Here is a 13,644-nt window from a genome sequence, read left to right on the forward strand (position 1 = left end):
GAGCAGAGCGGCCGGCTACAAAGGACCGGGAGGCGGGGACCGCGGCGGGGGCGGGGAGGGACAGTGACGTGCCCGAGCCGCAGCGCCGAGGGCGGGCAGCCGAACCGCAGTGCCCCCGCCACACCCCCACTCCCCGCCCCCAGGCCGAGCGCAGGGCGCGAGGAGAGCGAGCGGTGGGAGCCTCGAGTGTGCACACACACACACACACACACACACACTCGCGTGCGCACGCACACACTCTCCAGGCACACACAGGTTCACACTAGCACACCAGACAATTACGCCATAAAACACGTGAGAGATGCACAAATATGCTAGCACACACACCAGAGTCGATTGCACTCAACGCTCCCCAGACACACAGGCCGTTCAGTCACATCAGAGACACTTTTGCACACACGTACAAGCTTGTACATCATGCGAGCCAATTACACACACCTCCACCATAAATTCTCATAGTCACCCAACACCGCCAACCTAGCATTTCACCGAAATTAACTGCACAGCCTGAGAAACACACATTGGACCCACATTCATTCACCCCACTCTCTTCTATTGAGTGCCCGCTGGTGCCTAGCACGTGGTTGGTGCTGGGGACAGCGCTGTGAACAAAATATGCCAGGTCCTGCCCTCTGGGAGCTGACATTCTGAGGAGGAAAGAAGCAAACACACACAGAATGTACCATGCGCTGCTAAGTGCAAAAGGAAAGATGATACGGCAAGACGAGAGGGCCATGCCACGGCCCCATTCGCTCAGGCAGACAAGAGAAATACGCTCCTGCATGGGATCGAAGGACACCCGCGTTCGCGTCGTTCACTCCTACAACACTCACTCCACACAGAGATTGTCACACACGTGTACAAAGGCAAACTCACAAGGTGACTCCGCACAAGTGCACTCATGAACCCAGTCAGGATACTCACACAGAAATCCACACCAGAAATAAAGAAAGTTGGAATCTTAAATAGGAAGGCTCTGGAGAAAGACACACAGAGATCGATAAACACGTACATGCACACATCAGTCACCCAGACATAAATATTCCCCATTCTAGGGTCACCTCTCACGACCCCTTGTACAGCCCACCCTTAATGTGCCAGGAGCTTGCAATCGAGGGCCCCAGGTGTCCTCTGACTTGGGCCAGGTGGAGGGATGGGGTCTTGGGGGTCATTCATCTGTCTCTCCCCCCAATCCTTCTTCAAGGCCAGGCTCCATGTGTCTCCCCTAGACACCGTCCCTCATTTTTCCATGATTATTATCAGGCAGAGGGGCCTGAGAGTCTCCGGGGACCTGGCGATCCCAGCTGCTCTTTCTGGACGGATGGAGGCACCAGCTGCCGACCCTCTGCAGGCGAGTCCAGACACGCAGCATCTGGGGCTGGGTGGGGACCGCAGCAGGGGGCAAGAGTGCCTGGCCTCACACCCTGGGTCCTGGCGTTCTGGGAGCTGTCCCTTCAGCACCGGCTCTGGCCCGTTCTGGAGTCCCAGACAACCAGATTTGCATTCTCATTCTTGTGATTGCCAGAATCCATGGGCTGATCACTCCAGGGCTATTGGCCTCATAGTAGCTGACATCTCCCTGCATTTACTCTCTTTCAACCCTGGAAAAAACTGCCCACTAGGAAGACGAGGAAAGAGGAGACGAGTAGTGAAACAGATGTCTAGTGCATCGGATCTTATTGCTACTCAGCCAGGTCTGGAGCTCAGTGGGCATTCAGCAAGTCCCTTTTCCATGCTGGGAACATAGCAAGGAGCATTTATAAAGCCCCTGCCTTCAAAGAAGCATATATAACAGTAATGCAGAAAGTACTGGCCATAAAAAAACATAAGAACAGAGAATATCAACCCCTCCCCCACTGTCTCTTCTATCCACCCATCCCCCATGCTGCCTTCCTCACTCCTTTGTCCCTCAGCACCCTGGACAGCTTTCTGTCGCAAATAACCCTCTTGAGGTCTGGAGGACTCTAGGCTTCATTGCTAGTGTTTTCAATAAAAACGTCCATCTGTCCTGGGAAATACTATTTCTAATATATCCAAGGCAAGAAAATCTCATGCTGAACTCCACCTAGAAACTTCTCTTAAAGCTTCACAAGTATTCATAGCCGCTATACACACAGAAATGACAGAGAATCCAAGATTCTGAGTCAGACTGAAGGCTAAGGTCAGCTCTCCATGCCTGTACCTGCTCTCAACGTTTGGAGAAGGCAGTCTCTCCTTGCTTAAAGACCCCTGGTTCTGGAGATCCCACTGCTTTCCAAGAAAAACACCTTCCACTGAGGGAAAGAGCTAGGTAGTAGGACAAGGAAGAAAGAAAGGAAAAGTCACCTTTTGCAGAGCCAAGAAAGGAAAACAATAGTTTCCATTTACAGAGAGGTTACTACATGCCAAGGACCATGGTGGGCACTTTACGTATAGTAATTCTTTTAAGCTTCACAGAAACCTTTGATGTAAGTAGCCTCATTTTACAGATGAGAAAACTAAGACTCAGAGAGATAAGTGACTTGGCTAGGGTCACAGCTGGTAAATGATGCTGCTTATGATTTAAACACAGTAGTCTGGTCCCAGAGTCTGCATCTAAATGAGTGCTCTCATTACCCTCCTCAAGAAGTGTGGCTGACTATGTCCCTTTAGGAGAAGGGAGACAAAGGAATAGGTCTGGGGGGGCACCTGAGTGGCTCAGTTGGTTAAGCATCTGACTCTTGACTTCGTCTCAGGTCATGATCTCACAGTTCCTCAGATCAAGCCCCAAGAAGGGCTCAGCGCTGACAGCTGGCAGCCTGCTTGGGATTCTCTGGCATTTCCTCTCTCTCTCTCTCTGCCTCTCCCCTGCTCATGCGCAATAAACATGGGGGGGAGGGAAGAATAGGCCTGGGATAGTCCAGATTTTGGAGTTAGAATCTTGTCCTCCATGCAACTTGGGGCAACTAATCATTCCATCCTTCATCCAACATACATTTGAGCACCAACTGTATTTTACTTTATGTTACCCCTTAGGACTTCTCTGTTTCCCTACAGACAAGGTGGGGGGGTCTGACTTTTATGGAGGGCCTGCCATATATACATAAGGGTCCGGGCACACACCACTCAACTCCACACACTACACTCTGCTTTACAAGGTGCTGGCTCTCTCAGCAGCCCTATGTGGCAGACAACACCATATCCATTTTCAGGCTGGAGCACCGAGGGGTACACACCTTACACTCACAGCTCCAGTTAATTGCCAGGAAGTGATCATGCTGGGGTTTGGCTCAGCTTGGTCTAAGTGCTTTCTACAGTGTCCCCTCATTCAAGGGCAGTAACCCAAGCATAGCAAAGAAAGAAAGGCCAGAAACCAAGCTGGGGGTGTAAGTTAGGAAATGCATCCACCAACCTGCAGGGAGGCCAAGAGAATAGCATGTGGTAGAGGCCAGCAGAGAAAAGCCCAGGAAACCTGAGCAAACTATATTCGGGCCAGAGGATGGCCATGACCTTCCCCATCCTGTTCTCTGATTGCTCTCATTCCTCCAGGAAAGGAGTGATTGCAGGTGAATTAAACCATGGCATTGGGCGAAGAACAAGCCAGGAGCTCAACCTGTCAGCCCATGAGAGCTTCCGGGTAATGGCAGGGAACAGGAAGCGTCAGGTTATCACATGGCAACAGGGAGAGGACAGGATAGGCCACTTGACTCCAATACATATTCTCCATCAGAGCCCCTTTTGGGCAAGGAAATACAAACAGATATTTTAAACAAGTATCAGTTGCAAAAAAGAATGCTTTCCCAAAAACATGAGGGAAAGGGAGTTGTGGGTTTTTTTTGTTAGGTATGAATTTGCAAGGCCATAATGGATTGTTGCAGTCATTTTGTGTAGGTTCAGAGAACTGAAGCAAGCTGCCTAAAGTTGTGTGGCCACAAGTGGCAGAGATACAGTTCAAGTTCAGGCCTGTTTGATTCTAAAATGTCTGTCTTTCCCACTGGTGCCTCCAAGTCGTTCATAGGGGATTATGGTAAGCAGAATAATATCCCCCTCCCAAAGATTTCCATCTCCTAATCCCTAGAACCTGTGTAGATGTTATCTTACATGGCAAAAGGGAATTTGTGGATGTGGTAGAGTTTGGGATTTGGGGAAAGGGAGATTATCCTGTATTATCCAGTGTGGCCTAATGTAATCACAAGCATCCTTATAAGCAAAAGAGGAAGGCAGAAAGATCAGAGTCAGAGAAGAAGACATAATGACAAAAGCAGGCGTCAGAGTCAGAGAGATATGAAGATGCTATGCTATTGGCTTTAAAGATGGAGGAAGAGAGCACAAGCCGAAGTTCGCAGGCAGCTTCTAGGAGCTGGAAAAGGCAAGGTAGCAAATCTTTCCCCAGAGTCTCCCAAAGGAACGCAGCCCTAAAGAGATCTTGATTTTAGCCCCGAGAGACTCAATTCAGCCTTCTAATCTCCAGAGCTGTAGGATAATAAACACATATTGTTTTGAGCCCCTAGGTTCATGGTAACGTGTTACAGCAACAACAGAAAACTAACACCACCTTATAAAGGGCCATAGAGGAAGTCACTTCGTTATTTGTGCAAAGTGTATTTGACTCTGAGAAGGACCCTATTCCCCACCAAAAATAAGGACTCTTGGATTCGTGGCCTTTTTGTATTGTGTCAAAGTCTAAAACTCTTTGTAATGAATCATCAGTAAGTTAGACATTCAAAAGGGGAAAAAAACCTTTAATTGTGAAAAAGCATACATTTTAATGTACAAAATTACACAAATTATCATTTAACTAACATAGAAAAATACATCTTGGTAACAAGAGAAAATGCCAGCCTAGTTTACACAAGATTGAGCAATCATTACAAATCTTGAAAATCCAGAAGGGAGCTTGGAGCCTGATTCACAACTGATCGGGAATCCAATGAGTGTCTCCAGGGACTGAGTGCTCTGTTCCTTCGCTGAAGGCAGGAGCTGGGGGATGGCCACTTCTCCTGGACCCAAGGGAGGGTTCTGCTGAGGAGCATCCAGAAGGAAAGGGGCTCTGCTCCCGTTGCCAGACCACTACCATGTGAACCCACACTTCTAACGGAGGGGAGGGACAGAACTCTGCCAAAATCCTGACAAAAATCCTGTGTTTGTTAATGGCTATATGTAATATAAAATTCCTTTAATGTTCAAGCAGTAGCAAGGTGTAGAACTATTGTGCATTTGTGGTCCAGTGGGAGAGTACAATTTCCAAACTATTGTCTATGCTTCACAGCCATCACACGATACCCTCCCAGGAGCCAACCTGGAAGACTGGAGAGAACAGGGAGGTTCTGCCAAAATGAATTCTCAAGGCTGTTCATCCTCTTTGCCAGGGACACCCAGGTCCCTTCCCTGCCTCATCATCAAAAGTTGATTGTGCAAACCTGAATAATCTGAGTGGGGTGACCGATGGAGTCACACAACTCAGTTTCGTGACACATGCCCAATCACAGCACTGAAATGCATCTGAGCATTTTCAAAGCGGTGAGGAAAGGTTCCCAACCTCTACAGAGCACCAACATGGGCAGGTGCTTTAGAAAACATGTGCTGTCTCATCAAGGCTCAAACCTTCCCTGATGCTTCCATGAAGGACATTGAGATTTAGAGAGGTAAGCACACCATCCACGCTTGCACAACCAGTTGGTGGCAGAGGACAGTCCGAACCTAGTGTATCTGACCCATAACTCCTTCCACGATCTCTGTTAGAGGTAGACCTTGTCTTCACCCTCACTGAAAAAGTCTAAGTTAAGCGCTATACCATGACGACATAGATATTTATTCCCCCATCACTTTTGATGTCATATTCATTAACATGGTATTATATTACTTTACCTTAAAAAAGAAGATATTGATACAGAGTTGATATTAAGCTTTCAGGCATTTTTCACAATCCCATTCATTTGTCTTCCCCTCCCCTTATTCTACCATCATATAAATGTATCATAAATCCACCTTTGGACGTAGCCTCATGATATTTTGCGAAGACAAAATAAAGTGGTGGTGGAGCAAACCTTACTTTGATTTGTGTCAGTTCTCCCATTAGTCTTTCCATGACTCCATGGAATACATTTGTGCCATGGATGTAGAAGTCAGATTTAGAGGAGAGCTGTGCTTTCTGAAACCAGAGTCGAATTTAGGGAAGATCCAACGGGATAAAGAAAGCCAATCCTTCCATCCCAAGCCTACCAACTTCTTAAAAACAAGTTTTAGTCCAAGGCACACACTATCTTTTTAAAGAAATTCTTCTAAAACAGGGAAGAGGACTGATTACATGAACAACTCCCAGGGGTCTTCCTTCTCCACCTCCTTAAGGCATCAAGAATTCTCAAAGGATGTATTTCAAGGCCGGATAGGAACCCAGTTGACCATTGGCACAAATGCTGAATAGAAATCAACTTCTATTTGGTTGCACAACTGATAAAGCTATATATAATGGTGGATTTGGAATATGTATTTCTGGAAGATTTTAGGATGCAGTCAACTGTACTCAAGAGGTTCATTCTTGGTGTCTATTGAGTCACCTAATTGTGTTATCTGAACTTCCATTCAAGCGTGCTGAGATCAGCCACCAAGAGCTGAGCATTAGGTTGTCACAGGAGGGCTGAATGCTACAGTGCCATGCATTTCATTTTCCTAAGGATCATTAGCTGCTTAAAAGGGTCTCTAAAGGTGAAGTTACCAAGCTGACTCATGGTCAAAAATACTCCAAAGATGAAAAAGTTCCTCCTATCAAATCTGAGTACACATTTCATTTGTCGCGAGGAGCAAAAATAAGAGAGTCTAACACAGAAGAAATCCCCAGTGGCATCTTGGAACTTAATGAACACAGGAGATGAGAGAACTGCAAGGGACAATCTGATGCTTTCCCCCCTGGCCGCCCATTAGAATCACTGGGGGCCTTTTTAAAGACCCCCGCTGGGGGCCCACCCAAGATAGACTGATTTCAAGGCCGGGAAAGGGGTCTGTGCGTTGGGTTTTTTAAAATCTCTGTGGATGAGTCCAACACAAAATCACAGCAAAGAACTATCACCCCCTAGGACAATCCTTAGAGCCTACCAATGGCCGGAGAGGTGATTTGGCAGAGCTTATGTTGCAGACCTCCCTGCCCCCAGCCCAGAGCCCTTTCCGCTGCAAGGCCCTATCTGCATGAAGAAAGGAAGGCCGAGTCTCTAAAATATGTCACAAATGTCTAGCACCCTATTCTCAGAAGTCGACAGTGCCCCAAAAAAAGTTCACATTCCAGTCCTGGAATTTCACCCTGGATTAAACAAGAGTTGTGAATCTCTTGAAAGCAGCTTGCCAGCCTGAAGGTAAAAAAGAGAAAAAGGAAAAAAAAAACCCACACACAACGACCAGAAAACCTTCTCAAGTTTATAAAATGTATGCAATAAATTGCTGAGTAACACAAATAGAAGAAAGGGAACTGATCTTTTAAAAGATTTAGTTTCCCCATCCTCTGCAATGAGAGGTCACTAACTCACACTGTAATCTCATTGCAAACTAGATCATACACTGTGGATAGGTTCCACGGCTTGATTTCCACACTGGGAAACTAGGGTGGGGAAGGCCATGGAGAGATTAACTTAAACCACAGTCATCTCAGCCTGGCCAGGAAGTAGGTGAGTTTCCATGACATCTTGGGGTTCAAGGCTCCCGCAGGGAGAAACACGGGCACAGATTCTATACAAAAGGAAAGAATTCCTTGACCTGATACGTGTTGCTAAGCGATGCCATGTAGATTGGAACCCACTAGAAAATGAATTGCATCAGACCCGGATCTAGAATTCCAAATCAGAAAAGCATGCATCGTGGCACAGTCGGAGAAGCCTCTATAAAGACATCAGAACTAGATTCAGTCACATCTGCAATCAAGTGACTGAGTGACCCTGGGTAGGTCACTTAACCCCTCTGGGCTCTGGTTTCCTTACCTCACCTGTCAACTGGGAAAAGGCAGGGAGGGGTGGTTTATAACAAATTCCAGTTCCAATGACCGATGCCTCCCAATCTATCTTAATTACTGTGCCTGTGGTTTGCTCGGGGCGGGGGTTGGTGGCATGGCCGCTCTGAGCACACAGGGTGCAGCAGAGTTCACCTTGGTCCCCAGAGCCATCAGACCACACTGCCTCTGTGTCTCACTGTTGCCACACCTCTGGGGAACCTATTTTAAGAACACTGCTTAGCAGTTTGTGGGGAAACGTTGCCATGCCAACTTCTTGGCTGTTGCTAATCATAATCTATGAATGCATAGTACAACCATCTGACAGGCAATCTTCTCTTCCTTAGCCTGGGGACCTTCTCCAAATTGTCAGGAGATGGACCATGTTCACAATGGCACACAGTAGGTGCACAGTAGACACACATTAAATTAATGACATGAAGAAAGCGTATGCGCAACACTGAGGTCTGCAAAGTGTTTTCCCATCTAGTTTATCAGTTAATGCTCACAGCAGGTGTTGAGACAGGGATTTTATCATCCCATTTGACAGGTAAGTAAACTGGGGGGCAGAAGTGCCTTTCCCATGGCTAAGAAGTTGCAAAATCTGGACTCCAACCCAGAGATTCTGGCCTAAACTCTCATCTCTTTCTTCTGTACCAGGCGGTCTCTGATCTCGCTAGCATATGAAAGTCAAATCCTTATATTTATGCAGAACTTGAGAGTTTCCAAAGTGCTTTTTCTGGTCACAGTTCCATCTCACTCAAAGCCTAAGGGTAGAGAGGCAGGGCACACCTGGCCTGTAAGGATCTCTTTGGGCGGTGGGAAGGACTGTTCCCATGATGGGGTGCCTCACTGGTCCCAAAGTGGCTCAGAGACTTCCCTCGGGGAATCCAGAAGGGACAGATGCAATGAAGCAACACAAATGGACAGAAAGACCAGGGGTGGGTGACCAGGGGCCCAGGACAAGCATGACATCTGGTGCCGCCACAGGAGCCGGCGGGGCGCAGCTTGGAGGCAGCCCACATCCCACAACAGAGATGAGCCTTGAAGGTGAAGCCAAGGTCCCACATGAAGCCGGCTCAGAAGAGGCACTTAAGGAGCATTTATCGATCAACTGACCCATTGGCTGATAGAATTCAACCCCAAAGAGCAGGGTTGTGTTAGGTTTTGTTCTCTCCTAATATCCCAGGCAGTCCCACAGTGGTGCCTGGCATTCAGTGGTGCTCAATAAATGCTTGCTGGTTAAATGAATGAATGAATGAATCCCCTCGAGCAATAAACCTTAACCCCAAGAACATGTGAGCCCCGAAGCACTCCAGGGGGAGGCTGGAAACCATATTTTTCTTCTTCTCTTTCTCCTTCTCCTTCTTCTTCTCCTCTTCCTTCTTCTTTGAATACTCATTTGGAAAACACTCCATCTTTTTCAATGCAGAGGCCAACTCCTGCTTGGGAAAGGTCGGAGGGGAACTACATTTGTTGTTGAGCATGCAGTATGCGCCGGGCACCTACTGTATCTCATTTCCGCTGGTGCCGGCAAGGACAGTGATTGCGTGCCCTCCAGCAGCGGACAGGCTGCGGTTCAGGGAGGCCCCTGGCTTGCTCAGGTCCCAGCGGGTGAAAGGCAGAGGGTGGGCTTTGAAATCAGGCTGATGGTCTCTGCAGCCAGGCTGTCCCCACGGCATCAGGACATCAGTGTCTTGCTGGATTGCGCCCTCTGCGGGGGGTGAATCTGGAGCCCTCCAACACAGCCCTCTCTTGTTACCAAGTAACAGGTGTGATGCACCTGCTGCGGGCCACGCCCTCTGCCGGGTGCCTTCCCTTCCCTCTCTCGTCCTCAGAACACTCCTGTGGGGAGGCACGGTCCCTTTTCCAATTTTGCAGAGGAGGAAATGGACCCCCAAACTCTAGGCTGCCGGACTCAACCTGTGCTGCTAGTAACACCGTATTTCGGTCACCACGCACCTTCTTCTATCTTGACAATAATTCCATGCAGCTGCTGGAGAAGGTGCCTTATCTTCCATTTTCTTCCAAAGGAGGAAACTTAGGCTCAGAAAGGTGAAGGTCACTGAAGCAGGCAAGCCGCAGAGCCGGAACCAGAACCTAGTCCAGGCCTTCCCCTTCTGACAGCAGTCACTCCCCACCCCACATGGGAGACCACAGGACCATGTTCTCGGGGTCACTGTATTTTCAGCCATCCGATCACAGTGTTGGGCAGACTGGGCAAGGTAGGTGGTCAGTGGAAGAGACCTTAGGAAGGGGTGGGGGCCTGAAGCCCTCCAAGACTGAGTGTGCCTGTCGTTGGGGAAGGACCACATCTCTGAGCACGGCCATGAAAATAGAAGCCTTGAATGCCAGATCCAGTGCTCTTCCAAGAGAAGCCAGAAATTCGTATTTTATGAGAAGTCTTCCAGTTTTTAAATGGCATTTGCTGATCCCAACAGTAACAAATACAAGGCAGGAATATGTACCTCTGTGTTCAGAGTAGCATTATTCACAAGAGCCAGAGGGTGGAAACAACTCATGTGTCTGTCGACAGGAGATGGGCAAACAGGATATGGCCTGTCCATCCGTGAGAATATCATTTAGCCTTAAAGAGGAAGGAAGTTCTGAGGCCTGCAACAACATGGATGAGCCCGGAGAGCATTATGGTGGTGAATTAGTCCCCAAAGGACAAATCCTGTGGGACTCCACTTACATGAAGTTTTCAGAGCCATCGTATTTGTCAAGATGGAAAGTACAATGGGAGTTTCCAGGGGCTGAGACAGGGGAGAAGAGGAGGGTAGTGTTTAATGGGGACAGAGTTTCAGTTCAGGAAGATGGAAAGTACTGGAAATGGATGGTGGGATGGTTGCCCAACATGTGAATGTGCTAAACGGCATTTAAACATGGTTAAGATGGTACATTTTATGTTGTATGTACTTTACTGCTGTTTTGTGAGCAAACCTAAGCCAAATGGGATGTGTTTGTGAGCCAGATCTGACCCCGGGGCTGTCCGTGTGCTCGCTGCGGACTAGCGCTCTCTGAGGTCTGCCCGCTGGGTGTGGGGCCTGCCTGTCACCCTCGCTGAGCCGGCCCAGGTTCCCCTGAGACCAGAGACGTTGGGGCCGATCCTGACCACCGGCCGTCTCCTTGCAGTCAACCTCTGCCAGTAGCAGCAGCGCAGGAAAGAATTTGGCTCATGGAGATTGCAACCTGCTTTTCATTCTGCCCCCCGGGAGAGATGCTTAGATTCCGGTGCCTCTGTTCTGCCTTCAGCTGCCCGAAAGAGATGGCGTCACAGTCCTGTAATTTACAGGGACGTAGTTTCAGGGAGACCAAACCCCCTCAGTGGCTGGAACACAAAGCTCTTCCAAGAGCTTTGAGTGCTTTAAGAACTTTGAAGTGCTCTGGTTATCGGGGACAATCTGTGGACATAGTTGCCTGAAGGGACAGATGGTTAGACTAGAAGAACTCTCTGCTTACTCGGGAAGCAAGAAGACAGGGCACAGGCACTTCCAGCCAGCCAGAGCTCGCCGCGCAGTAGGGACCCAGCAAGCGCTGGCTGCAGCGGGGACAGTCTCTTCATGTAGGCGCGGGCTACAGACTCATCCGCTGTCAGACTGCGAGGGTTACTGGAGGGCATGTGGCTGCACCCATTATACAGATCAGGAACTGAGGCCTCAAAGTCAACAGCCAGTTAGAGGCAGAGCTGGCTCTCTGGGTTCCCCAACAGAGCCCTTTCATTCTAGACGACGGGCATTTGGCTTTTGAGGGTTCCAGTTTCATTTGACCGTCTAGTGAAAACCCATGGCCCCTCGTCCCAAGAAAGCGCTCACATGCATACAATTTTTCACACAGGTTAGAACCTTTACCTTAACTCAGGCTTCTGCAGGAGCTCTGTAATATCAAGATGACTCCTAAGGCTTTGTGGAAACTATAATCCTGCCAGGGCACCTCATCCCCCGTCTTGGATGGCAGCAACACAGAACTATAAGTGTAATGAGTAGCAATAGCAGAGTGTGGTCAGCCGCGTGAATGAGAGAATCGCATGTGCAAACAAGGATCCCTGACATGAGGGAAGCTTCATACAGGGTGCAGGACACTTTCATAGCCATGAGCTCATTCAGTCGTCAGAACAAAACTGTCAAGTAGGTGTTTAGACCCTCAAACAGATAAAGAAGTGGAAGTTCGAAGTAATTTGTGCAAGGTGACATAGCTTAAGAGAGGTTAAGCCAGCTAAGACGTTGGGGCTCCAGACCCAAACTTTCTCCCACCACCCCGTGCCCATACATACAGCTTCTGATAGTCAAGAGCCATCCTTTGGTCCCCTGGTTGGTATTATATAAAAGGGAGACATTCCCATAAATGACGTAGAATAGGAAGACAGTCCTTTGACTTGTAACTCAGGTCCCTAGAAGGAACCACAAATCCTGGGGGCACCGCTGCTCTGTTGGTCAGTCGGGAGGGATATAAATATTTCTCAGATGGATGTGCGTGCCTTTGTGCTGTCTTCTTTCCTGCAACAACAAAAGTAGGGAGATGAGATTTTAAAGGGGATGATGTCATCTGAACACACAAGCCTTTTTAGATGCTGGGAGGCCCATTTTCATCTCGAAATGCAGGGGCACCTGGGTGGCTCAGTTGGTTGAGTGTCCGACTTCATCTCAGGTCATGATCTCATGGTTCATGGGTTCAAGCCCCATGTTGGGCTCTGTGCTGACAGCTCAGAGCCTGGAGCCTGCTTTGGATTCTGTGTCTACCTTTCTCTCTGCCCGTTCTCTACCCAAGCTCTGTCTCTGTCTCTCAAAAATAAACATTAAAAAAAATTTAATGTGTTGGCCTTAAATCATGATACCTGTGCATAATTCACCAGCTGCTCTCTCAAGAAAAGAATCTTAGCTTGGAATTAATAGCCAGTGGCCTCTTTATTTGGGGTGGTTTTCAATTTTGAAATAATTCAGAATAAATGTTCATGTGTATTTGTGCAGAGAGGGTTTCTAGCTTTCATGAGACCCTCATAGGGGTCAATGGCCAAAAGAAGGTTGGGAACTGATCCAAAGGAAGAAATAGATTGAGGTTCTCAAGGATGTCTTCATTTTCTGCTCAATCCTGGGCACCTGCTATATGTCAGGCTCAGCACTAGGCACTGAGGTTACAGGGCTTGCCCTTGTGAAGCTACAGTGTGGTTGAGGAGACAGAGGGTAATCTAGGAATCACATAAGGGCAGACGTGAAGAAGGAAGCCAGAAGGAGACAACCATAGGGAACCAGGAGATAACACCAAAATGGGGAGAAGAGGATAGGAGAGTGGGGGGAGAAACTTATCAGACAGAGAAGGATGGGGCCAATGCAAAAGTCCTGTGGAGAGAGAGAGAGAGAGAGGGAGCACGAGAAGCCAGTGGGGAGAGAGCAGGAAGGAAGGATCAGCAGGGAGAGATGTGAGGCTGGGAAGGTCTGCAGTGTGGCAGAGGCTGCAATGGAGGTTAAGTTGAGGAGCGCTCCAGTGCAGGGCCGAGACATGGTAAGGGCCCAATTAATAACAGACAAAAGAAAGGGAGAAAATGAAGGAAGCAGAGGAGAAAGACTGCCTGGAGACAGAGATAATTGAATGGAGTCTTAAGTTTCTGGGCAGAGGAAACAGCTTGGGCAGAAGCCTAGAGGTGCAAAAGAACACAGCTCAGCAAGGCACATCAGCTTGTGGAGAGGAGTTTTATTGCCCAGACAGCAGGTGATCCA

The sequence above is a fragment of the Suricata suricatta genome, chromosome 1 (assembly GCF_006229205.1).
Source record: "Suricata suricatta isolate VVHF042 chromosome 1, meerkat_22Aug2017_6uvM2_HiC, whole genome shotgun sequence".
NCBI classification, from domain to species: Eukaryota; Metazoa; Chordata; class Mammalia; order Carnivora; family Herpestidae; genus Suricata; species Suricata suricatta.